A 27,968-nucleotide genomic window follows, 5' to 3' on the forward strand; every position below is an offset into this window, starting at 1 on the left:
TTATTGCTTAACCGAAGCATGGCACGTATCCATTGTTGGTCTAACGCTCACGGTTTGAATAAATAATTCGTTTGAGATATTGGTTCCCAATTATTAATAATCTCCCATTTGTAATTAGATAAAGATTACATCAAAACCGGTCTCAACATTTGACAAAAAAATTACAATGCCACTTTGTATTGGTGTCCATATGACAACACGATAAGTTTCATGAACTTCAAATAAGTTTTGGATGTACTAGAATTTAAAAATCAAGATTCTCAATGTTTGAAATTTGTTGCACGGGGAGTAAACATGCACCCAGTGAGACACATGTGTTTTTGGAATCCATTTACGTGCACTGTCACATGTGCATGTAGCTCAAATTTGAGTTTTGCACATTATACCCGTAGAAAATCAATAAATTAATGTACTAAAATGTCTTAATGATCTCTATTTTTTTTCAAAATTAAAACGTCCCTCCTTTGGTAACATATGTTCACCATGGGATAATCAATTTAACATGCATCATAGTTGCGGTGGATTCATGGTGTGTGTGTGGGTGTGTGGGCCTGGGAGTGGCGGGTGGCTCGCAGTATACTACGAGTTGTGAGCCACCGTGTGGGTTGGCCGTTTTGTTAGGCAGGCCGGTGCCACATCAGAGTCGTGAATTCGTTATTTAAAACATTACACAACCCTTTCATACATACATGTTTTGGCCACATGCAGTCAATGGTTGTCCTACACGACACTCGATACTCGCGTGTGACGCTTTCTATGGGCCAGCGAGGTCGTCGTCCATCACTTTGACGAACAGTCGACAGTGAGGTTAATTTGACCAGCAAGGTAGAATCTTTCTTGTTTGTGTTATGGTGGTATATAGTACGCGTCGAAGAGGTGGGAGGGGACTAGCATATATACTATACGTATGCGTTTATGAACAAGTACACCTCACTCAGTGTCGGGACTTTTCAGTTTCCAAGGCACGTGCCACATCAAAATTGTGAAATTGGCTATTCAAACATCACACAACACCTCTTTGGGCCAATGCATGCACACGGTGGTTATCCTAGCTAGGACACTCAGGTGTGACGCTTCATCTGTGAGCCCATGAGGCCATCGTCAATGCATGCATGCATCACTTTGACCTACATCGGGGGAGGTTAACTAATTTCACCATTGATGAGGATTCTTTTGGGTTGTACATACTATGGTAGGAGTATATAGTATGCATCGAAGAGGGGGGAAGGGGACCATCATATGTAGTACGCTTCATGAACCTCGCTCTGTGTGGGTGCATGGTTTATGGTTTTTGAGGCATGTGGCACATCAAAGTTGTGCATTTTAGGTATTCAACATATATATGTTTGGCCCACATGCAAAGCGATGGTGGTTGTCCTCTCGCACCCACTTAAGCGGTTATCAGCGATATCGATGCTTTCCATCTGTGGGCCCGCTTGGTCCATCACTACTTTTTGCCTGACAACGAGAGAGGTTAATTTGACTTAGGAGAGGATTATTATTTTTGCTTGTAATACGGTATATATATAGGTCATGCTCTGGGATGACATGCATGATACAGTTTGAGCACACACACATGCATGTGTACACATGAATCCCTCCCATCGAGTCGAAGTGGCTAGTACAACGACACGTCATGAACTGATCTCGCTCTGTGTGGAGAGTGTATGATTTTCGACGCACGCGCCACATCAATGTTGTGAAATGGTATTCAAACATGCATGCACGCATCACCTCCATACATATGCATGTACTGGTTGCCTTCGAATAGTACACTCCCTCGCGTGGTTATCAGCGACAATCCTATATATTTGTGGGCCCGCGTGGACATCCATGATCACCTTGACTGACAACATGATAGGTTACCATGGCAGATTCTTCATTTGGTTCGTGTTATCATAGTATAGGTCATGGTGAAGTTCAGACCTAATTAAGTTTGAGCGCATATACTATGCACGCATGCATGCATGAATCCCCGTCGTTGGCTTGAAGTGTGGTGTAACATACATATGCATCGTCAACGAAACCCTCACTCAGTGTGGGGATTTCTAGTTTGAAATCACGGTGCCACATTAAAGTTGTTCCATTGTGTACTAAAAAACACACATCTCCATACATATATTTGGGCCACACGCATGCAGTGGTTGTGTTCGGGGACTAGCTACTTGCGTGATTATTGGCGAGCTAGCCCATCTCTGGGGTCGCATGGACGGCCATCACTTTGACCAACAACAAGAGAGAGGTTGTACGACCAAGGTGGATTATTCTTGGTCCATTTTACGATCCATCTTGGTGAGATATGCCTCTCTGGCCTTCCGACTAAAAGTGTGTGGGGGGGGCTGCTACTTCGCACTTTGCTAGGTGAACCTCGGTTGGGGGGAGGGCATGCATTCATAGCTTAGGATTCCCTTCGTGCCGACACGAGGGGCGCTGCTAGCTACTTCGCACTTTGCTAGGTGAACCTCAGTTGGGGGGGGCACGCATTCATAGCTTAGGATTCCCTTCGTGCCGACACGAGGGAGGGGAGCTGCTAGCTACTTCGCACTTTGCTAGGTGAACCCCGGTTTGGGGGGAGGGGGCATGCATTCATAGCTTAGGATTCCCTTTGTGCCGACACGACGGGGGTGGGGGCAAGCAATACCGTGCGCTTTGCGAGATAGGTGCCACATCGAAGTTGCATTTGGTATTGAAAATCAAACCACCCTTTTCATACATAAATTTGGTCCACATGCAAGTGTGTTCGTGTTCTGACCCTCTCCCGTGTCATTTTTTGCCAAATTTATGAACATTAGACAAGTCGGATGACGCAACAGACATGGTTCACTCAAACTAACCGTGTGCATTGGGCTCCACGAGGCTTCCCCTCTCAAAAATATATACCCGCCTGCAGCTTTTTTCTTTTTGATAACGGTTATTGTATTTCGACCGTGTGTGATGTTTCTTGTTCCCAATCCTGCCTGCATCCCTTGAAAATATCTGCCCGCCTCGAGGGTTTTTCTATTTCATAACACACGGTTGTTATCTCTGGACCGTGTGCGATGCACCATCATCAAAATTTTAAATAGCCCCGGCATTTCACTCCCGCGTAGTAAAATTTTTAGTACCTGCGTCATTTCCTCAAACACACCCCCGCCCCCCCTCCACACACACACACACACACACCAAAACCTCCTCGGGCATACGCACACGCACACACACACCCCCCTCCCTTGCTCAAAACCCTAGCAAGGTCCCCGCCACCGCCGCCAGGCCTCCATTGTCAACATATGCCGGTTTGCCCGTGTAGCTTACCCATCGATCTCCATACGCAGGCCGCCCTGAGTTTCTTAGATGACGCCTGCCAAACGCCCTACGGACATCACCATGTCAAGAGTCTGTTTGACAAGTGACACGTGGGACATCTACTTCACATACATAAAGGTGAATCATCTCCTTTACACGGGTTCACTTGACCCCTTCGAGGATGGTATACTACTTGACACTCCACTCATGTGCATGCGTAGGTATTGTCGGAACGCTACGGGCGACGAGGAGGAGTGCAAGCGCCAAGGAACGCCTACACCATCCGTGAGGGAAGCGTGGAAGCAAAGACGGAAGAAGAAGGAGCTGCAGAGTCTACAACGACCGAACGACCGGAAGCCACTGGACGTCCAACCCTCTACAGCGCCCGGACGACCGGCGTCCACCGGACGTCCGACACGTCCACGCCATTCAGAAGTACCCTGGCCGACTCGTGCTACAGCGGCCGGACGACCGACGACCTCTGGACGTCCGTCGACCTCCAGCCACCGGATGTCTGACGCCTACCGGATATCTTGTGCCACCTTTCCCGAAGCAAAACGACGGACTTCCAACGCGCGCCGGACGTCCGGTCCCCCATGAGTCGTCGCACGTCCGACAACGACCGGACGTCCGGTACCTGCCTGTGTGCAGCCGCGGGCCTTTGGCCTTGTATCCCTCTCCCACTTATCCCTTAGTGGCTTAGATTATAAATAGACCACCTCCACCTCCTTTCTATGGTTAGCAAAGGATTAGCTCATTTGAGATAGAGCTTTGCTCATCCATACAGATCTACTCCATCGAGAGAGACCACGGTCTCTACGGAGAAGATCCACCTTGGATTCAAGACCCCCTTGAGGGAAGATCCGTCTAGGATATCATCACGACCTCCTCATGGAGATGAACTCTACCTTGTATCTTTCCCTTTGCTGTTCATGTACCTTGTGGATCTTGTGTGTTTGATTGTGTAGTGGATGTGTGATTGGACTTGTTCTTGAGTGTTTCCCCTTGTGATGTCTCTCCGTTCTTCCCCGTGTTCTTCATGTTCTTCGAGGGATTCCGCTCCAATCGTGAAAGATCGGGCCACTAGGGTTCTACCCTACATCATCTTGGTATCATGAGCCACGTTGATCATGAATTTGGAGCCCCTACCCCCATTTTTCTAGCCTTATTTTGCTTGATTTCGTCCTAAATTTCAAAAATCCCCACCAAAAATAGCCCCAATATTTTTTGTGATTTGTTGGTTTGATGATGTTTTGTTGATTTTGATCCATGGATTTGCTTGGTTTCAAGTGGCTCTAGCATTTCCCCAAGTTTCCCCATCTTTCATCCACGAAATCTCCTCAATTTTGACCCAAAAATTCCCAATTTCCTCACAAAATCGTGTGCCGAAACTCACATCTCGCGTTGACCCAGACCCACCGGACGACCGCCACTTTACCGGATGTCCGGAGCCCTAGGAACCACTGGACGTCCGGTACTTACCGGACATCCAACACCCCGATCCCGAGCTGAAACAGTGGATTTCCGAGCTCGATCGAACGTGCGACGACCGAACATCCGTCCATTTCCGGACGTCCGACACCTGTAGATATCAGCTTCGGCTGATTTTTGTTTCGGCCATAACTCATTCATCCGAACTCCAATTTTGACGTTCTTTAGCTCGTTTAGAAGCTATTGACATCCCCATCCCACAAAAATACCACCAACATCATTTGACATCATCAAATTTTGACAACTTTGGCATCTTTGCCGAGGGCTTCCAGCACATTATGCGCATAACCACCGTAGCCTTCCGCAACCTAACCCATTTTGTTCACCGTAGCACTACTGGTTGCTTGAGTTGTGACTTGAGTTTCCTAAGGTGTTTCGGCTACTTAGGGACAGTTGCTTGTTCATCAACCACCACCACTTCCGCATAGGCTTGCCCACCATACACTTCCGCCACATCAACTTAACCCTCCACTTCCGCATTGCCTACTCGCATAATCCATCATTACATGACCACCACTTTCCTCTACCACCATTTGACCTTTGAGATTTTGAGTTTGCGGTTTTTCTTTTTCCTAAGGTGTTTAAGCTAATAAGGAACGGTTCGACATCGAGAACACGGCCACTCATCATCGGCACAAGGTCGTCATCGACTTTTACTACTTCACCATCATCCGTCCATTGCGTACAAACGAGAAACCCTCGACGGTAACCTCGACGACACCACCATTGTATATTCCCCTTGCAATTGCATTGATAACCCCTAGCCCATTTTACGTTACTTGCCCATCGAGACTAGCCATTTGAGTATTGCCGGGCCACGCTACTTGTGCACATTAGGGATCATCGATCCGCCTTCCATTGCATACATACCATATCATATTGGTATCATATAGATGTCTACTACGCAATTTTATTCTTGTAGACACGTGTTGGGCTTCAAGCGCAGAGTTTTGTAGGACAGTAGCAATTTTCCCTCAAGTGGATGACCTAAGGTTTATCAATCCGTGAGGTGTAGGATGAAGATGGTCTCTCTCAAACGACCGTGCAACCAAATACAGGAAATCTTTTGTGTCCCAACACACCCAATACAATGGCAAATTGTATAGGTGCACTAGTTCGGCGAATAGATGATGATACAAGTGTAATATGGATGGTAGAAATATATTTTTATAATCTGAATATATAAAAACAGCAAGGTAGCAAATAGTAAACGGGCACAAAAATGGTACTGCAATGCTTGAAAATGAGGCCTAGGGTCTGTACTTTCGCTGGTACAATCTCTCAACAGTGCTAATAAAATTGGATCATATAACCATCCCTCAACGTGCAACGAAGAATCACTCCAAAAGTTCTTATCTAGCGGAGAACATAAGAATAAATTGTTTGTAGGGTACGAAACAACCTCAAAGCTATTCTTTATGTTCGATCTATTCAAGAGTCCGTACTAAAATAACACAAAGCTATTCTTTCCGTTCGATCTATCCTAGAGTTCGTACTAAAATAATACCAGAGCAAATTCATATTCATAATACTCAATCCAACACAAAGAACTTCAAAGAGCGCCCCAAGATTTCTACCGGAGAAACAAAGACAAGAACGTGCATCAACCCCTATGCATAGATTACCCCAATGTCACCTCGGGAATCCGCGAGTTGTGTGCCAAAACATATATCACGTGAATCAATATGATATCCCATTGTCACCACGAGTATTCAATTGCAAGACAGATATCAAGTGTTCTCAAATCCATAAAAGTATTCAATCCGATAACAACGAAATCTCAAAGGGAAAAACTCAATTCATCACAACAAGATAGAGAGGGGAAAACTGTTGGGAATATGCCCTAGAGGCAATAATAAATTGGTTATTATTATATTTCCTTATTCATGATAATCGTTTATTATCCATGCTAGAATTGTATTGATAGGAAACTCAGATACATGTGTGGATACATAGACAACACCATGTCCCTAGTAAGCCTCTAGTTGACTAGCTCATTGGTCAATAGATGGTTACGGTTTCCTGACCATGGACATTGGATGTCGTTGATAACGGGATCACATCATTAGGAGAATGATGTGATGGACAAGACCCAATCCTAAGCCTAGCACAAGATCGTGTGGTTCGTTTGCTAAGAGCTTTTCTAATGTCAAGTATCATTTCCTTAGACCATGAGATTGTGCAACTCCCGGATACCGTAGGAATGCTTTGGGTGTACCAAACGTCACAATGTAACTTGGTGGCTATAAAGGTGCACTACAGGTATCTCCGAAAGTGGCTGTTGGGTTGGCACGAATCGAGACTGGGATTTGTCACTCCGTGTAAACGGAGAGGTATCTCTGGGCCCACTCGGTAGGACATCATCATAATGTGCACAATGTGACCAAGGAGTTGATCACGGGATGATGTGTTACGGAACGAGTAAAGAGACTTGTCGGTAACGAGATTGAACAAGGTATCGGGATACCGACGATCGAATCTCGGGCAAGTAACATACCGATGGACAAAGGGAATTGTATACGGGATTGATTGAATCCTCAACATCGTGGTTCATCCGATGAGATCATCGAGGAGCATGTGGGAGCCAACATGGGTATCCAGATCCCGCTGTTGGTTATTGACCGGAGAGTCGTCTCGGTCATGTCTGCATGTCTCCCGAACCCGTAGGGTCTACACACTTAAGGTTCGGTGACGCTAGGGTTATAGAGATATTAGTATGCGGTAACCCGAAAGTTGTTCGGAGTCCCGGATGAGATTCCGGTCGTCACGAGGAGTTCCGGAATGGTCCGGAGGTAAAGATTTATATATGGGAAGTCTTATTTTGGTCGCCGGAAAAGTTCCGCACTTTATCGGTATTGTACCGGGAGTGCCGAAAGGGGTCCGGGGGTCCACCAAGGGGGTCCACCAGCCCCGGGGGGGCACATGGGCTGTAGGGGGTGCGCCTTGGCCTATATGGGCCAAGGGCACCAGCCCCAAGAGGCCCATGCGCCAAGAGACAAGGAAAAGGGAGAGTCCTAAAGGGGGAAGGCACCTCCGAGGTGCCTTGGGGGGGAAGGACTCCCCCCTGGCCGCACCCTTCCTTGGAGGAAGGGCCAAGGCTGCGCCCCCCCTCTCCCTTGGCCCTATATATAGTGGGGGGAAGGGAGGGCAGCAATACCCAAGCCCTGGCGCCTCCCTCTCCCTCCCGTGACACCTCTTCCTCCCCGCTTGCGCTTGGCGAAGCCCTGCCGGGATCCCGCTACTTCCACCACCACGCCGTTGTGCTGCTGGATCTCGATCAACCTCTCCTCCCCCCTTTCTGGATCAAGAAGGAGGAGACGTCGCTGCTCCGTACGTGTGTTGAACGCGGAGGTGCCGTCCGTTCGGCGCTAGGATCATCGGTGATTTGGATCACGACGAGTACGACTCCATCAACCCCGTTCTCTTGAACGCTTCCGCTCGCGATCTACAAGGGTATGTAGATGCACTCCTCTCTCTCGTTGCTAGATTACTCCATAGATTGATCTTGGTGATGCGTAGAAAATTTTGAATTTCTGCTACGTTACCCAACAGTGGCATCATGAGCTAGGTCTATGCGTAGTTTCTATGCACGAGTAGAACACAAAGTAGTTGTGGGTGTCGATGTTGTCAATTCTTCTTGCCGCTACTAGTCTTATCTTGTTTCGGCGGCATTGTGGGATGAAGCGGCCCGGACCGACCTTACACGTACGCTTACGTGAGACAGGTTCCACCGACTGACATGCACTAATTGCATAAGGTGGCTAGCGGGTGTCTGTCTCTCCCACTTTAGTCGGAACGGATTCGATGAAAAGGGTCCTTATGAAGGGTAAATAGAAATTGGCATATCACATTGTGGTCTTACGTAGGTAAGAAACGTTCTTGCTAGAAACCTATACAAGCCACGTAAAAACTTGCAACAACAATTAGAGGACGTCTAACTTGTTTTTGCAGCATGTGCTATGTGATGTGATATGGCCAGAAGATATGATGAATGATATATGTGATGTATGAGATTGATCATATTCTTGTAATAGGAATCACGACTTGCATGTCGATGAGTATGACAACCGGCAGGAGCCATAGGAGTTGTCTTTATTTTTTTTGTATGACCTGCGTGTCATTGAATAACGCCATGTAAATTACTTTACTTTATTGCTAAGCGCGTTAGCCATAGAAGTAGAAGTAATCGTTGGCGTGACAACTTCATGAAGACACAATGATGGAGATCATGGTGTCATGCCGGTGACAAAGATGATCATGGTGCCCCGAAGATGGAGATCAAAGGAGCAAAATGATATTGGCCATATCATGTCACTATTTGATTGCATGTGATGTTTATCATGTTATGCATCTTATTTGCTTAGAACGATGGTAGTAAGTAAGATGATCCCTCACTAAAATTTCAAGAGACGTGTTCCCCCTAACTGTGCACCGTTGCGAAGGTTCGTTGTTTCGAAGTACCACGTGATGATCGGGTGTGATAGATTCTAACATTCGAATACAACGGGTGTTGACGAGCCTAGCATGTACAGACATGGCCTCGGAACACATGCGAAACACTTAGGTTGACTTGACAAGCCTAGCATGTACAGATATGGCCTCGGAACACAAGAGACCGAAAGGTCGAACATGAGTCGTATAGTAGATACGATCAACATGGAGATGTTCACCGATGATGACTAGTCCGTCTCACGTGATGATCGGACACGGCCTAGTTTGACTCGGATCATGTATCACTTAGATGACTAGAGGGATGTCTATCTGAGTGGGAGTTCAATAATCAGATGAACTTCATTGTCATGAACATAGTCAAAAGGTCTGTGCAAATTATGTCATACGCTTTAGTTCTACTGTTTAAGATATGTTCCTAGAGAAAATTTAGTTGAAAGTTGGTAGTAGCAATTATGCGGACTGGGTCCGTAAACTGAGGACTGTCCTCATTGCTGCACAGAAGGCTTATGTCCTTAATGCACCGCTCGGTGTGCTGAACCTCAGCGTCGTCTGTAGATGTTGCGGAACATCTGACATACACGTTTTGATAACTACGTGATAGTTCAGTGCGTAATGCTAACGGTTTAGAATTGTGGCACCAAAGACGGTTTTTGAAACGTCGCAGAACATATGAGATGTTCCGAAGACTGAAATTGGGATTTCAGACTAGTGCCCACGTCAAGAGGTATGAGACCTCTGACAAGTTTCTTAAGCCTGCAAACTAAGGGAGAAAAGCTCAATCGTTGAGCATGTGCTCAGATTGTCTGAGTACCACAATCACTTGAATCGAGTGGGAGTTAATCTCCCAGATGAGATAGTGATGGTTCTCCACAGTCACTGTCACCAAGCTAGTAGAGCTTCGTGATGAACTATAACATATCAGGGATAGTTATGATGATCCTTGAGCTATTCGCGATGTTCGACACCGCGAAAGTAGAAATCAAGAAGGAGCATCAATTGTTGATGGTTAGTAAAACCACTAGTTTCTAGAAGGGCAAGGGCAAAAAGGGATACTTCATGAAACAGCAAATCGTTTGCTGCTCTAGTGAAGAATCCCAAGGTTAAACCCAAACCCGAGACTGAGTGCTTCTGTAATGAGGGAAACGGTCACTGAAGCAGTACTACCCTAGATACTTGGTAGATGAGAAGGCAGGCAAGGTCGACAGAAGTATATTGGATATACATTATATGAATGTGTACTTTACTAGTACTCCTAGCAGCACCAGGGTATTAGATACCGGTTGGATTGCTAAGTGTTAGTAACTCGAAATAAAAGCTGCGGAATAAACGGAGACTAGCTAAAGGTGAGATGACGATATGTGTTGGAAGTGTTTCCAAGGTTGATGTGATCAAGCATCGCATGCTCCCTCTACCATCGAGATTTGGTGTTTGCGTTGAGCATGATTGGATTATGTTTATCGCAATACGGTTATTCATTTAAGGAGAATAATGGTTACTCTGTTTATTTGAATAATACCTTCAATGGTCTTGCACCTAAAATGAATCTCGATCGTAGTGATACACATGTTCGTGCCAAAAGATATAAAATAGTAATGATAGTACCACATACTTGTGGCACTGCCATTTGAGTCATATTGGTATAGAAACGCATGAAGAAGCCCCATGTAGATGGATCTTTGGACTCACTCGTTTTTGAAAAGAATGAGACATGCGAACCATGTCTATTGGTATATATGCATGAAGAAACTCCATGCAGATGGATCGTTTGGACTCACTTGATTTTGAATTACTTGAGACATGCAAATCATACCACATGGGCAAGATGACTGAAAGGCCTCATTTTCAGTAAGATGGAACAAGAGAGCAACTTGTTGGATGTAATACATTTTGATGTGTGCAGTCCAATGAGTGCTGAGGCATGCAGTGGATATCGTTAAGTTCTTACTTCACAGATGATTTGAGTAGATGCCGAGTGTATTTACTTGATGAAACACAAGTCTGGATTATTGAAAGGTTCAAGTAATTTCAGAGTGAAGTTGAAGATCGTCGTGACAAGAGGATAAAATGTCTGTGATATGGTCATAGAGATGAGTATCTGAGTTACGAGTTTGGCACACAATTAAGACATTGTGGAAATAGTTTCACGACTAATACCGCATGGAACGCCATAGTGTGATGGTGTGTCCGAACATCATAACTGCACCCTATTGGATATGGTGCATACCATGATGTTTCTTATCGAATTACCACTATCGTTTATGGGTTAGGCATTAGAGAAAACCGCATTCACTTTAAATAGGGCACCACGCAATTCCGTTGAGACGACACCGTTTAGAGAAACCTAAGTTGTCGTTTCTTAAAAATTTGGGGCTGCGATGCTTATGTGAAAAAGTTTCAGGCTGATAAGCTCGAACCCAAAGCGGACAAATGCATCTTCATAGAATACCCAAAACAGTTGGGTATACCTCCTATTTCAGATCTGGAAGCAAAAGTAATTGCTTCTAGAAACGAGTCCTTTCTCGAGGAAAAGTTTCTCTCGAAAGAATTGAGTGGGAGGATGGTGGAGACTTGATAAGGTTATTGAACCGTCACTTCGACTAGTGTATAGCAGGGCACAAGAAGTTGTTTCCTGTGGCACCTACACCAATTGAAGTGGAATCTTATGATAGTGATCATGAAACTTCGGATCAAGTCACTACCAAACCTCGTAGGACGACGAGGATGCGTGCTACTTCAGAGTGGTACGTGATCCTGTCTGAGATATCATGTTGTTGGACAATACTGAACCTACGAGCTATGGAGAAGCGATGGTGGGCCCATATTCCGACAAATGGTTAGAAACCATGAAATCCGAGATAAATGGATCTTTGAGAAGAAGACGGACGTGGACGGTAATGTTACCGTCTATGAAGCTCAACTTGTGGCAAAGAGTATTACCACAAGTTCAAGGAGTTGACTACGATGAGATTTTCTCATCCGTAGCGATGCTTAAGTCCATCGGAATCACGTTAGCATTAGCTGCATTTATGAAATCTGGCAGATGGATGTCAAAACAAGTTTCCTTACCAGTTTTCGTAAGGAAAGGTTGTATGTGATACAATCAGAAAGGTTTTGTCGATCCTAAGGATGCTAATAGGTATGCTAGCTCCAGCAATCCTTCCATGGACTAGAGCAAGCATTTCAGAGTCAGAATATACGCTTTGATAGAGTGATCAAAGTTTTTGGGTTTATACAAAGTTTGTTAGAAACTTGTATTTACAATAAAGTGAGTGGGAGCGCTACAACATTTCTGATAAGTATATGTGAATAACATATTGTTGATCCGAAATGATGTAGAATTTCTAGAAAGCATAAAGGGTTGTTTGAAAGGAGTTTTTCAAAGGAAGACCTGGATAAAGCTGCTTACATATTGGGCATCAAGATCTATAGAGATAGATCAAGACGCCCGATGATACTTTCAAAGAACGCACACCTTGACATGTTTTTGAAAGAGTTCAAAATAGATCAGCAAAGGAGTTCTTGGCTGTGTTACAAGGTGTGAGTATTGAGTAAGACTCAAGACCTGACCACAGCAGAAGAGAGAGAAAGGACGAAGGTCGTCCCCTATGCTTCAGACATAGGCTCTACAGTATGCTATGCTGTGTACCGCACATGGAGTGTGCCTTGCCATGAGTTGGTCAAGGGGTACAATAGTGATCCGGGAATGGATCACATGACAGCGGTCGAATTTATCCTTAGTATCTAGTGGACTAAGGAATTTTCTCGATTATGGAGGTGGAAAGGAGTTCGTCGTAAAGGGTTACGTCGATGCGAACTTTGACACTAATCCGGATGACTCTGAGTAGTAAACCGGATTCGTATAGTAGAGCAATTATTTGAAATGGCTCCAAATAGCGCGTGGTAGCATCCACAAGATGACATAGATATTCGTAAAGCACACGGTTCTGAAAGGTTCAGACCCGTTGACTAATAACCTCTCTCACAAGCATAACATGATCAAACCAGAACACATTGAGTGTTAATCACATAGTGATGTGAACTAGATTGTTGACTCTAGTAAACTCTTTAGATGTTGGTCACATGGTGATGTGACCAGTGAGTGTTAATCACATGGTGATGTGAACTAGATTATTGACTCTAGTGCAAGTGGGAGACTATTGGGAATATGCCCTAGAGGCAATAATAAATTGGTTATTATTATATTTCCTTATTCATGATAATCGTTTATTATCCATGCTAGAATTGTATTGATAGGAAACTCAGATACATGTGTGGATACATAGACAACACCATGTCCCTAGTAAGCCTCTAGTTGACTAGCTCGTTGATCAATAGATGGTTACGGTTTCCTGACCATGGACATTGGATGTCGTTGATAACGGGATCACATCATTAGGAGAATGATGTGATGGACAAGACCCAATCCTAAGCCTAGCACAAGATCGTGTGGTTCATTTGCTAAGAGCTTTTCTAATGTCAAGTATCATTTCCTTAGACCATGAGATTGTGCAACTCCCGGATACCGTAGGAATGCTTTGGGTGTACCAAACGTCACAACGTAACTGGGTGGCTATAAAGGTGCACTACAGGTATCTCCGAAAGTGTCTGTTGGGTTGGCACGAATCAAGACTGGGATTTGTCACTCCGTGTAAACGGAGAGGTATCTCTGGGCCCACTCGGTAGGACATCATCATAATGTGCACAATGTGACCAAGGAGTTGATCACGGGATGATGTGTTACGGAACGAGTAAAGAGACTTGTCGGTAACGAGATTGAACAAGGTATCGGGATACCGACGATCGAATCTCGGGCAAGTAACATACCGATGGACAAAGGGAATTGTATACGGGATTGATTGAATCCTAAACATCGTGGTTCATCCGATGAGATCATCAAGGAGCATGTGGGAGCCAACATGGGTATCCAGATCCCGCTGTTGGTTATTGACCGGAGAGTCGTCTCGGTCATGTCTGCCTGTCTCCCGAACCCGTAGGGTCTACACACTTAAGGTTCGGTGACGCTAGGGTTATAGGGATATTAGTATGCCGTAACCCGAAAGTTGTTCGGAGTCCCAGATGAGATTCCGGACGTCACGAGGAGTTCCGGAATGGTCCGGAGGTAAAGATTTATATATGGGAAGTCTTATTTTGGTCGCCGGAAAAGTTCCGCACTTTATCGGTATTGTACCGGGAGTGCCGAAAGGGGTCCGGGGGTCCACCAAGGGGGTCCACCAGCCCTGGGGGGCCACATGGGCTGTAGGGGGTGCGCCTTGGCCTATATGGGCCAAGGGCACCAGCCCCAAGAGGCCCATGCGCCAAGAGATAAGGAAAAGGGAGAGTCCTAAAGGGGGAAGGCACCTCCGAGGTGCCTTGGGGGGGAAGGACTCCCCCCTGGCCACACCCTTCCTTGGAGGAAGGGCCAAGGCTGCGCCCCCCCTCTCCCTTGGCCCTATATATAGTGGGGGGAAGGGAGGGCGGCAATACCCAAGCCCTGGCGCCTCCCTCTCCCTCCCGTGACACCTCTTCCTCCCCGCTTGCGCTTGGCGAAGCCCTGCCGGGATCCCGCTACTTCCACCACCACGCCGTCGTGCTGCTGGATCTCCATCAACCTCTCCTCCCCCCTTGCTGGATCAAGAAGGAGGAGACGTCGCTGCTCCGTACGTGTGTTGAACGCGGAGGTGCCGTCCGTTCGGCGCTAGGACCATCGGTGATTTGGATCACGACGAGTACGACTCCATCAACCCCGTTCTCTTGAACGCTTCCGCTCGCGATCTACAAGGGTATGTAGATGCACTCCTCTCTCTCGTTGCTAGATTACTCCATAGATTGATCTTGGTGATGCGTAGAAAATTTTGAATTTCTGCTACGCTCCCCAACAAAAACACCATATGATCCAGCTATATTAACAAAGCCTGCGATACATCAAGATCGTGACATCTCAAGAATACGAGAGAGAGAGAGAGATTAAACACATAGCTATTGGTACAAACCCTCAGCCCCGAGGGTGGACTACTCCCTTCTCATCATGGTGGCCACCGGGATGATGAAGATGGCCATCGGAGATGATTCCCCCCTCCGGCAGGGTGCCGGAAAGGGTCTAGATTGGTTTTCAATGGCTACAGAGCCTTGCGGCGGTGGAACTTCTGATCTAGGTTAACCCCGAGGGTTTTGGAATATTAGTGAATTTATTGGGTAAAGAGGGGGTGTGGGAGGCCACCGAGGTGCGCAGAACCCACTCGCCTTGGTGGGTTGTGCCCCCCTCGGGGCACCCCCAGGTGCTGCTCTGGCCCAATGGATGCCTTCTGGTCCGTAAAATGTCCACAAAAAGTTTCGCGGTGTTTGGACTCCGTTTGATATTGATTTCCTGCGATGTAAAAAAACAAGCAAAAACAGCAACTGGCACTGGGTCAATAGGTTAGTCCGAAAAATTGATATAAAATTGCTATAAAATGATTGTAAAACATCCAAGAATGATAATATAACAGCATGAATACTTCATAAATTATAGATACATTGGAGACGTATCAGCATCCCCAAGCTTAATTCCTACTTGTCCTCGAGTAGGTAAATGATAAAAGAAATAATTTATGAAGTGTGAGTGCTAGCAAAGTGCACAAGTTTGATCAATGACAATTTCAATCACTTTCCCTAGCATCATAATAGCAATTATTTCTCATAAACTTTCTCATGTTAAAGTAGCAACCAATTCACATGTTAAGGTTCAAACAGTGAATTCTCTTGAAACTCAACAACCTATGTTCTTAGTCACCAAGCAATTGTAATTCAACTTATTCAAAAGAGTTTAAGTAAGATCTCCACATACTCAACCATCATATAGTCTTCTATGATTGCTAACACTCACCGTGTACACATGAGCAAAACGTTTCAACCGGACACATAGAAAGATAGGGGCTTATTGTTTTGCTTCCCAACGTATTCATCTCAAAGGTGATGTCAACAATAATAAATTATGCTACCCATATTCAACTGGACATATGTGCCTAGATCTTTCCTCGCCACATGATGCTTGCCAAAAGAGAAAAATAAAAAGGAATGGAGAGAAAAACTTTGAGTCTTTGCATAAAAGTAAATACTGAAAAGTAAAATATAGGCCCTTCGCAGAGGGAAGAAGAGGTTGCCATGCGCTTATTTGTTTGTATGCTCAACCCCTTAGTGCAAAATAACATCACGTTATATTGCCCCTTATGATAGCAACCTTTATTATGCAGTCTGTCGCTTTTATTCTTTGCCATCACAAGTTCGTACAACGCTCAATTTTCTCTTACACTAAATGATCTAACACTTTAGAAGCAATTTTTATTGCCTTATTGCACCAATGACAATTTACTTGAAGGATCTTATACAATCCCTAGGTAGTTATCGTGGACTCTTAAAAATAAGATTTGGGTTTAAGGGTTTTTGGATGCACAAGTAGTATCTCTACTTGGTGCGGAATTTTTGGCTAGCAAAGATGGGGGGCAAGCACCACATGTTTAAGGATCTATGACAATATAACTTCTATGTGAATATGAACAAACAAAAACCATTACGTTGTCTTACTTGTCCAGCGTCAACAATTTTGGCATAGAATATTTTGATGGGGGCTCACAATCACAAAAGATCTCCAAGATAGTGTATTTGCATGAGAAAGTTCTCTTCCTTATACTAGTTATTCGTGAATTGCTTGTATGACCAATATTGTGATTGTCAAGCCTCAAAGGATTTCACTTTCTAAACCCAATGTGAAGCTACCACTAGGCATGATATGATTTCAACTTCATGACATACAATTTATTCAACAATTTATTCATAGGATATAAGTGAAGCACAAGAGTAAAGGACAAGCTACTCCAAAAAGATATAAATGAAGATCATGAGCATAATATTTCTTTCTATCAAATTAATTTAAGTAAAGCAAGAGAGAATTTCTTCAAAAAAATACTAGAGCACACCGTGCTCAAAAAGATATAAGTGAAGCACTAGAGCAATTCCATAGAAAAGAGCTTCGTTGACGGGATGTGAATGCCATTTACCTAGCCTCCCTGGCAACTATTTGAGGACTCTATTTTATTTAAAAACTTTCAGATCTAGGTATTTTATTAAAACAGCAGGCAAAAACAATACAGAATGCAATTCTAAGAATATCACACATCACGTGAAGAAGCAAAAACTTAGGCTCAACCGATACTAACCGATAATTGTTGAAGAAGAAAGGTGGGATGCCTACCGGGGCATCCCCAAGCTTAGATGCTTGAGACATCTTGAAATATTATCTTGGGATGCCTCCGGCATCCCCAAGCTTGAGCTTTTGTGTCTCCTTAATTCTTCTCATATCACGGTTTTCCTAAATCTCAAAAAGCTTCATCCACACAAAACTCAACAAGAACTCGTGAGATAAGTTAGTATAAACCAATGCAAAAACCTTATCATTCTATACTGTAGCAAATCACTAAATTATTATTCAACATTAAATACTAAATGCCTCTGCATATTTAATACACCTATCCTCAAATAGAATCATTAAACAAGCAAACATATGCAAACAATGCAAACATAACAGCAATCTGCCAAAACAGTACAGTCTGTAAAGAATGAAAGAGTATCAATACTTATTCAACTCCAAATATTATGAAAAATTTACCACACTGTAGAGAATTTATCAAAGCTCATTTTGCAAAAAGTTTCAACATTTTATCACATTCTGACCTTTCTAGGGAATTTTTGCAACAGCGGTAAACTTTCTGTTTTCAAACAGCAATATGTAGACTTGTAAAATAAGCATAGTAAAGGCGATCAATGCCACTTTTATTGAATTAAAAGATGCAAAACATTATTCTAAATAACTGCAGAAAATTCTAACAAAATAAATTGACGCTCCAAGCAAAACACATATCATGTTATGAATGAAAACATAGGTCCAAGTGAGGTTACCGATAATGTTGGAGACGAAAGAGGGGATGCCTTCCGGGGCATCCCCAAGCTTAGTTGCTTGGATATTCCTTGAATATTAACTTGGGGTGCCTTGGGAATCCCCAAGCTTAGGGTCTTGTCACTCCTTATTCTCCTCATATTGATATCTCACCGAAAACTTGAAAACTTCAATCACACAAAACATAACGGAACTTCCTGAGATAGGTTAGTATGATAAAGAGCAAAACCACCCACTTTTGGTACTGCCAAAGACAAGATTCATAATTTTTCTCACACAATGCCTACTGTACCATATCATTTCTACAATTTATATTGATCAATATAAGCCATAGAAACTAGAAAACAAGCAAACTACACATTGAAAACAGAATCTGTCAAAAACAGAACAGTTTGTAATGAGCTGGATAACTACCATACTTCTGATACTCCAAAAATTATGAAAAAATTAGGAACATGTGAGAAATTTGTATATTAATCTTCTTCGGAAAGAATCAACTCAAAATCACTCTTATGTTAAAAATAAGAATTATTTTCGTGAGCGCAAAAGTTTCTGTTTTTCAGCAAGATCAAATCAACTATCACCCAACATGATCCCAAAGGCTTTACTTGGCACTTTATTGAAACAAAAGCAATAATACATAATTACTACAGTATCATAATCATGTGAACACACAAAAACAATAGGTAAAAGTGTTGGGTTGTCTCTCAACAAGCGCTTTTCTTTTATGCCTTTTTAGCTAGGCATGATGATTTCAATGATGCTCCTATAAAAGTAAAGAATTGAAACATAAAGAGAGCATCATGAAGCATATGACTAGCAAATTTAAGCCTAAGCCACTTCCTATGCATAGGGATTTTGTGATAAAACAACATATCGGAACAAGAATCAACTAGCATAGAAAGGCAAAACAAGCATAACTTCAAGATTTTCAACACATAGAGAGGAAACCTGATATTATTGCAATATGTAAAAGCATTTGTTGCTCTCTTAGAATAATTTTCAGTAGCATCATGAATGAATTCAAGTATATAACTATGACATAAAGCATTCTTTTCATGATTCAAAAGCATATAAATTTTATTACTCTCCACATAAGCAATTTTATTCTCATCAATAATTGTGGGAGCAAACTCAACAAAATAACTCTCATGTGATTGGAAATTAAAATCATGATGACAAGTTTCATGTTTGTAATTATTCAATATAGCATGGATGTCATCACCATAATCATCATATATAGGAACTTTGTTGTCATAATCAATTGCAACCTCCTCCAATATAGTGGATTCATCATTAAATAAAGTCACGACCTCTCCAAATCCACTTTCATCAATATAATCATCATAAAATAGGAGGATGCAATCATCATAGTAAATTTTCTCATCAAAATATGGGGGACTAAAAATATCATATTCATCAAATATAGCATCACCAAGCTTATGGCTTTGCATATCATTAGCATCATGATATTCAAAGAATTCATACTAACAACATTGCAATCATGCTCATCATTCAAAATTTTTGTGCCAAACATTTTATTGACTTCTTCTTCTAACAATTGAGCACAATTTCCCGATCCATCATTTTCATGAAAGATATTATAAAGATGATCAATAATATGATGCAACCTCAATTCCACTTTTTTGTAGTTTTCTTTTATAAACCAAACTAGTGATAAAACAAGTAACTAAAAGATTCAATTGCAAGATCTAAAGATATACCTTCATGCACTCACCTCCCCGGCAACGGCACCAGAAAAGAGCTTGATGTCTACTACGCAACTTTATTCTTGTAGACACGTGTTGGGCCTCCAAGCGCAGAGTTTTGTAGGACAGTAGCAATTTTCCCTCAAGTGGATGGCCTAAGGTTTATCAATCCATGAGAGGTGTAGAATGAATATGGTCTCTCTCAAACGACCCTGCAACCAAATACAAGAAATCTCTTGTGTCCCCAACACACCCAATACAATGGCAAATTGTATAGGTGCACTAGTTCGGCGATGAGATGATGATACAACTGTAATATGGATGCTAGAAATATGTTTTTATAATCTGAATAAATAAAAACAACAAGGTAGCAAATAGTAAAAGGGCACAAAAACGGTATTGCAATGCTTGAAAATGAGGCCTAGGGTCCGTACTTTCGCTAGTGCAATCTCTCAGCACTGCTAATATAATTGGATCATATAACCATCCCTCAACATGCAACGAAGAATCACTCCAAAGTTCCTATCTAGCGGAGAACATAAGGATAAATTATTTGTAGGGTACGAAACCACCTCAAAGCTATTCTTTTCGTTCGATCTATTCAAGAGTCCGTACTAAAATAACACAAAGCTATTCTTTCCATTCGATCTATCCTAAAGTTCGTACTAAAATAACACCAAAGCAAATTCATATTCATAATACCCAATCCAACACAAAGAACTTCAAAGAGCTCCCCAAGATTTCTACCGGAGAAACAAAGACAAGAACGTGCATCAACCCCTATGCATAGATTACCCCAATGTCACCTCGGGAATCCACGAGTTGAGTGCCAAAACATATATCAAGTGAATAAATACGATACCCCATTTTCACCACGAGTATTCAATTGCAAGACATATATCAAGTGTGCTCAAATCCATAAAAGTATTCAATCCGATAACAACGAAATCTCAAAGGAAAAAACTCAATTCATCACAACAAGATAGAGAGGGGAAAACACCATATGATCCGACTATATTAACAAAGCCCGCGATACATCAAGATCGTGACATCTCAAGAATACGAGAGAGAGAGAGAGAGATTAAACAAATAGCTATTGGTACAAACCCTCAGCCCCGAGGGTGGACTACTCCCTTCTCATCGTGGTGGCCGCCGGGATGATGAAGATGGCCACTGGAGATCATTCCCCCCTCCGGCAGGGTGCCGGAAAGGGTCTAGATTGGTTTCGATGGCTACAGAGCCTTGCGGCGGCGGAACTTCTGATCTAGGTTAACCCCGAGGGTTTTGGAATATTTGTGAGTTTATAGGGTAAAGAGGGGGTGCGGGAGGCCACCGAGGTGCGCACAACCCACCTGGGCGCGCCTGGGCCCCCAGGCGCGCCCTGATGGGTTGTGCCCCCCTCGGGGCACCCCCAGGTGCTGCTTTGGCCCAATGGATGTCTTCTAGTCCATAAAAAATCCACAAGAAGTTTCGCGGTGTTTGGACTCCGTTTGATATTGATTTCTTGCGATGTAAAAACAAGCAAAAAACAGCAACTAGCACTGGCCACTAGGTAATAGGTTAGTCCCAAAAAATGATATAAAGTTGGTATAAAATGATTGTAAAACATCCAAGAATGATAATATAACATCATGCATACTTCATAAATTATAGATACGTTGGAGACGTATCACATATCATCTCTTGTGCCTGAAGATGGTTCCCGCATATACACAATTGCTATCTTGGTTTGTGCATTTCGTAATGTGGCCATACAAGAAAAAGAATAAGCTTTTAAGCAAAGAAAAAGAGTGAACAAAGAGCTTGTAAGCAAGAGCCATAGCATCGTATCATAGTGCATTACAATATTATACGGTATCATACTTGATCACCTTGGATCATCGTGTGAGAAACACCGGGAACCATACATATATAGCATACTTGGGATAGAAAGTTTATCCATTTTGCATCTTATAGGTTGTGCACAAGTGTCGTATCCGCCAATTGAGCAATCGTGCTAGCATCTCTCTTGAGTTGAGCAACACGAGCGTTTTCCATGGATTCCACATTTTGTGCTCATTCCTTGGTTGCACGACCCCATTTATCTATCCGTGTGTGTGTTTCCGTGTGCCATATTGCTATTGGTCTACTTGTTTCACTTGCGAATTTGTGAATCTCTTTCGACATTATTGACTCTTGCTAACATTTTGCATTAAATTTTTGTGCCACTATCCTCACCGAGCTACTCCATAAGCTTTACTTGATAGGTGTGAGTGAACAAGTCCGGTACCAATTCCACTATTCTTTCATCTCACATTGAGTGAAACGGGATACATCCTCAACTTTGGGAATAGGTAACTTGGTATTGTTTATCTCATTTCCTACTCACGTCTACTCGAGTCTTGTGATTGATAGGCAAGGCATTTCACCCTCGGTCTACAACAACAACGACGAGTTCGATGCCACGAAAAACTCCACCGATGACAAGATGCATGCTCAAGTGGAGGAGATCAAAGCTCTCATCAAGTCCTACAAGAGATCTTCCTCATCTTCGAGAAGACGCTCAAGAGAACATGCTTCCGAGATACCATCTCCGGCAAGATCACATCAGCATCGACACCATCACCAACAAGAACGTGAAGGTCAAGAGCTCAACACCAACAACTGCTCAACGACTTCACCATCTCCCTTGGCATCTTCACCAAGCGACTTCAAGGCATCTTCGACAACAAGAACCTCAAGGCTACAATCAAGAGAAGCTCCCCAATCTCAAGTCCACGACTTCCATGAGCTACTACGACCTCGACATCGACCACGCGATTCCTTTCTACGGGACTCAAGAACTCGAGGAGTATCTCGAGTGGGAGCGCTTGATGGACGACTACGTCAAGCTACATCAAGTTCATCCTGAAGATCAAGTGAAGTGCACCACAAGGAACTTCCACGACTTCGCGTCCACATGGTGGCTTCACACACCTTTGGAGAGCTATGACATGAGTTGGCCCAAGACGAAGAAAGATATGAGACGAGAGTTCGTGCCTCCAACCTACACAGAACAACATCTACGCCAATTGGAGAACACCAACTAATGATCCAAGTCGATCGACGCATACTTCAAGGAGATGAAGATTGCCTTGCGACGAGCCGGCGTGGATGACCCCATTTCGATGAAGTTCCACTTCATGATGGGATTGCACAACCACGTCTCCAAGACTATCTTCCTCGAGAACTACAAGTCCCTCGAAGACTACTTCAATGGTGCTCTTAAGGGGGAACAAGAACTCGTGAAGGCCAGGGCTTCTCCACCCCAAGCTCACTTCACGATGACCAAGCTCCATGAGAACGAGCATGAGGATAGTACCACCAAGATGTCCAAGCCCAACGAGCTCCAAGACGATGCTCCCAAGTTCGACTCCACCGCCTTACCTCTTTGTGGCATTGATGGTGCCGAGTCTACCTCGACTCTTTTTCAAGATGGTGCGGCGACGACTATGACTATGGAGCCTCTCAAGGAACATGCTTTGGAGGCGAGCGACAAGGTGGCGATCAAGGATGATGCTTCCATCTTTGGAGGCAAGAGTGATGATGTGCCATATTCGGCCTTCATCCACGACGACGGTGACGAGATGATCGAGCATGGGATTTTCCCTTCGGTCATGGAGGAGAGCGATGATGTGCCTCTTCGGCCTTCATCCACGGCGACGACGACGAGATGGTTGAGCGTGGGATTTTCCCTTCGACCACAGTGATGTATGATGACTTGAGTGATTTTAACCACCATATTGAGAGTGAGGGTGACTTCACCACTAGCCCCATATATGATGTGTTGCCCCAATTCCCATGTGAGGAGAGCCACAACCCCCACCACTTGAGTGAGATGAGTGACTACACCATACGTGACATTGAGTGCAACTACCTTAAGGGAGTGAGTGAACCACCACATAGAGAGAGTGTGATAGTTGATAGGTCTCGTGAGGCCATTTGCATTTCTAACAACTTGACCTCTACCTCTATTGTGTATTCTCATTTTGGTGCTAGGTCCCATATATGATGACGCGCCGATTCGCGACGACTATGTCCTCCCTTTGGACAAGACGATGGCCATGGTGGAATATGATGCACCCCCCACATGGTTCCATCAAGATGAAGATGACCACCATTTGGTCTTTCCCACCTCACCTACACCACTTGAGTGGAATGAACACAGTAACATAGGTGAAGGTGATGCTCTAGTCCCACTAGTGGACATTCTTGACATTGATTTCTGGCATGATGTTGATCAACCTATTACCATGCTTCATGCTAGTGCAACTTCCCTATGTGATGATTTATTGCCCATTTATGATGAGTATGATGATTCTCATGTCGAGTCTATTAGTTGGGATGCCATGTTACATAGGATTTCTTGTGACAATTCTTTAGGTCACATCATGTTTGACAATCCGCTTGACTTGTCATATGCTATGCATGAGATTAATCATATGTCAAATTTGCAATCTCATCGTAGTGACTATGCATATGCCATTAAAATAAACCCAATTTGCACATATGTCATAGATGACAAGCCCATGGTTATTGGCATTTGTTTTTCTTGTGATGATATTGATATGATCCCTTTGCATCATTTATCTCATATGGCATGCCATGACCACCTAGCTTCGGATATGCATTGTTTTGGATGTTGTCCATTTTCTCCATATGATGTTTCCAATATTGCTCATGAGGAGACCCCCATAGTTTCCTCATACATTTTAGGAGATTTTGATTCATCCCATTCATTGCATGATCCCAATACTTGTGTGCACCATATGTTTCCCATGAATAACCATGCTATTGATGTACCATATACTTGCATTCTCAATTTGTGTCCCCGTCATGTTATACACAATAACTATTCTTTCATGATGGATGGCATGTTCTTATACCATGCATCAAATTTCTTTGAGCGATGCATATCTTGTGCTAACTCACACATGCACATACACATCATGATGGATGATGTGTACATTTACCACGCACACGATTTATTTGGTTTGTGTCTCTTTTGTGTAGGTACCCATGGTTACTTGTCAACCACACAATCCCATGAGTTGACAAAATGAGCTCTAGAGAGCAATGATGACTTGGGATCCCATGGATTGTCTTTCCCACCGCTCTCTTTGTGCAAAGACTTTGCGCATTTCTTCTACATGGCCCTCACTTGGCTATGGGTTATTGTGCATTACACATTCTATTCCCATCTTGCCATGTTCACTTTGCATGATATGCTCATTACTATGACTTTGCCATGCATTTGTGACCCATGCTTTGCATTACACATGATGATTGATTCTACTAGTTGTATGTGTATTGCAAGCTTGGTAGAGATAATACTTGTTATTTCCATGTTCCATTTGTGACCCATCCCTATGATGATACTTTGATCTTGCTTTGTGTTCATGCTTGCGATATGTCATGTGCATTGACTATGCCTATTATTTGCTCACATGACATGGTTTCCATGATTTTCTCTAGTGTGTTGCATCTTCGCTCCTCTAGTTTGCATGACTTGATTACTATGCTTGCTTATGTTGCATTACGAATGATTCATACTTGCTCATTTCTTGCGGTTGATGACAACCATTACCATGCTTTGCAAATGATTATTATTGCTTATTGTCATATATCTCCATGTGTTGCCTCTCTCATGCTAGATGATTCGACATGTATTGAGTGCAACAATGCTTTTAGTCTTGCTAATGAGATTGCCCCCATAGCATTCTCGCATTTACTTGGAGATTTAGACATATTCCTTGTGAAGCATGCTTGTCTTTCTTCTTTGCAACATATACCTAGTGCCATGAATATCACCATTGTTGCATCATATTATTCATGCACTTGTGCTTCTAATGGTTATGTGCAAAAGAAGAGAACCATCATGATGGATGACGTGTTTATCTACCATGCACATAAGTTCTTTGTTGTGTTGTGTGCATGTGTAGGATACTTGGACTTCGTGTCGACTTCCACTTCACGTGAGTTGACCATTCGAGCTCTTGAGAGCGAGCCTCATCCATTCTACCACGACTCGCTTCTACACCACATTTGCTTGCTGATACGTCTCCAACGTATCTATAATTTTTTATTGTTCCATGCTATATTATATTCTATTTTGGACATTATTGGGCTTTATTATACACTTTTATATTATTTTTGGGACTAACCGATTAACCGGAGGCCTAGCCCAGAATTGCTGTTTTTTGCCTATTTCAGAGTTTCGCAGAAAAAGAATATCAAACGGAGTCCAAACAGAAAGAAACCTTCGGGAACGTGATTTTTGGAACGAACGTGATCCAGAGGACTTGGACCCTACGTCAAGAAAGCAACCAGGAAGGCACGAGGTAGGGGGCGCGCCTACCCCCAGGCCCGCCCTCCACCCTCATGGGGCCCATGTTGCTCCACCGACGTACTTCTTCCTCCTATATATACGTACGTAGCCCCAAACTACCAGATATAGAGCCAAAAACCTAATTCCACCGCCGCAACCTTCTGTACCCGTGAGATCCCATGGGGCCTTTTCCGGAGCTCCGTCGGAGGGGGCATCGATCACGGAGGGCTTCCACATCAACACCATAGCCTCTCCGATGATGTGTGAGTAGTTTACCTCAGACCTTTGGGTCCGTAGTTATTAGCCAGATGGCTTCTTTTCTCTCTTTGGATCTCAATACAATGTTCTCCCCCTCTCTTGTGGAGATCTATTCGATGTAATCTTCTTTTGCGGTGTGTTTGTTGAGACCGATGAATTGTGGGTTTATGATCAAGTTTATCTATGAACAATATTTGAACCTTCTCTGAATTCTTTTATGTATGATTGGTTATCTTTGCAAGTCTCTTTGAATTATCAGTTTGGTTTGTCCTACTAGATTGATCTTTCTTGCAATGGGAGAAGTGCTTAGCTTTGGGTTCAATCTTGCGGTGTCATTTCCCAGTGACAGTAGGGGCAGCAAGGCACGTATTGTATTGTTGCCATCGAGGATAACAAGATGGGGTTTATATAATATTGCATGAGTTTATCCCTCTACATCATGTCATCTTACTTAAAGCGTTACTCTGCTCTTTTGAACTTCATACTCTAGATGCATGCTGGATAGCGGTCGATGTGTGGAGTAATAGTAGTAGATGCAGGCAGGAGTCGGTTTACTTTTCTCGGACGTGATGCCTATATACATGATCATACCTAGATATTCTCATAACTATGCTCAATTCTGTCAATTGCTCAACAGTAATTTGTTTACCCACCGTAATACTTATGCTCTCGAGAGAAGCCACTAGTGAAACCAATGGCCCCTGGGTCTATTTTCCATCATATTAATCTTCCAACACTTAGCTATTTTTATTGCCTTTTATTTTACTTTGCATCTTTATCATAAAATACCAAAAATATTATCTTATCATATCTATCAGATCTCACTTTCGTAAGTGACCGTGAAGGGATTGACAACCCCTTTATTGCGTTGGTTGCGAGGATTTTATTTGTTTGTGTAGGTGCAAGGGACTCGTGCGTGGCCTCCTACTGGATTGATACCTTGGTTCTCAAAAACTGAGGGAAATACTTACGCTGCTTTACTGCATCACCCTTTCCTCTTCAAGGGAAAACCAACGCAGTGCTCAAGAGGTAGCAAGAAGGATTTCTGGCGCCGTTGCCGGGGAGTCTACGCAAAAGTCAACATACCAAGTACCCATCACAAACCCTTATCTCCCGCATTACATTATTTTCCATTTGCCTCTCGTTTTCCTCTCCCCCACTTCACCCTTGCCGTTTTATTCGCCCTCTCTTTTCCGTTCGCCTCTTTTTTGCGTGCTTCTTGTTTGCTCGTGTGTTGGATTGCTTGCTTGTCACGGTGGCTCTACCTAGATTTGGTGATCTTCACCTTAAAAGGTTAGAATAAATCGAAAGCAACGTTAGGAGTTTTATGGTCTTACAATCTGAGCATAATAATTTCATTAGAAACGAGCTTAAGGAACAAAAAAACTTTATGGGTTATATGAATAAAGAGCTCGATGATATGTCTAAAGAATTTGATGGTTTGAAATCTCAGATTGCTCATCTTGAGAAGTTAATAGCTGAAGTTTCGGATAAGCAGGCC

The sequence above is a fragment of the Aegilops tauschii genome, chromosome 5, assembly GCF_002575655.3.
Source record: "Aegilops tauschii subsp. strangulata cultivar AL8/78 chromosome 5, Aet v6.0, whole genome shotgun sequence".
NCBI lineage: Eukaryota > Viridiplantae > Streptophyta > Magnoliopsida > Poales > Poaceae > Aegilops > Aegilops tauschii.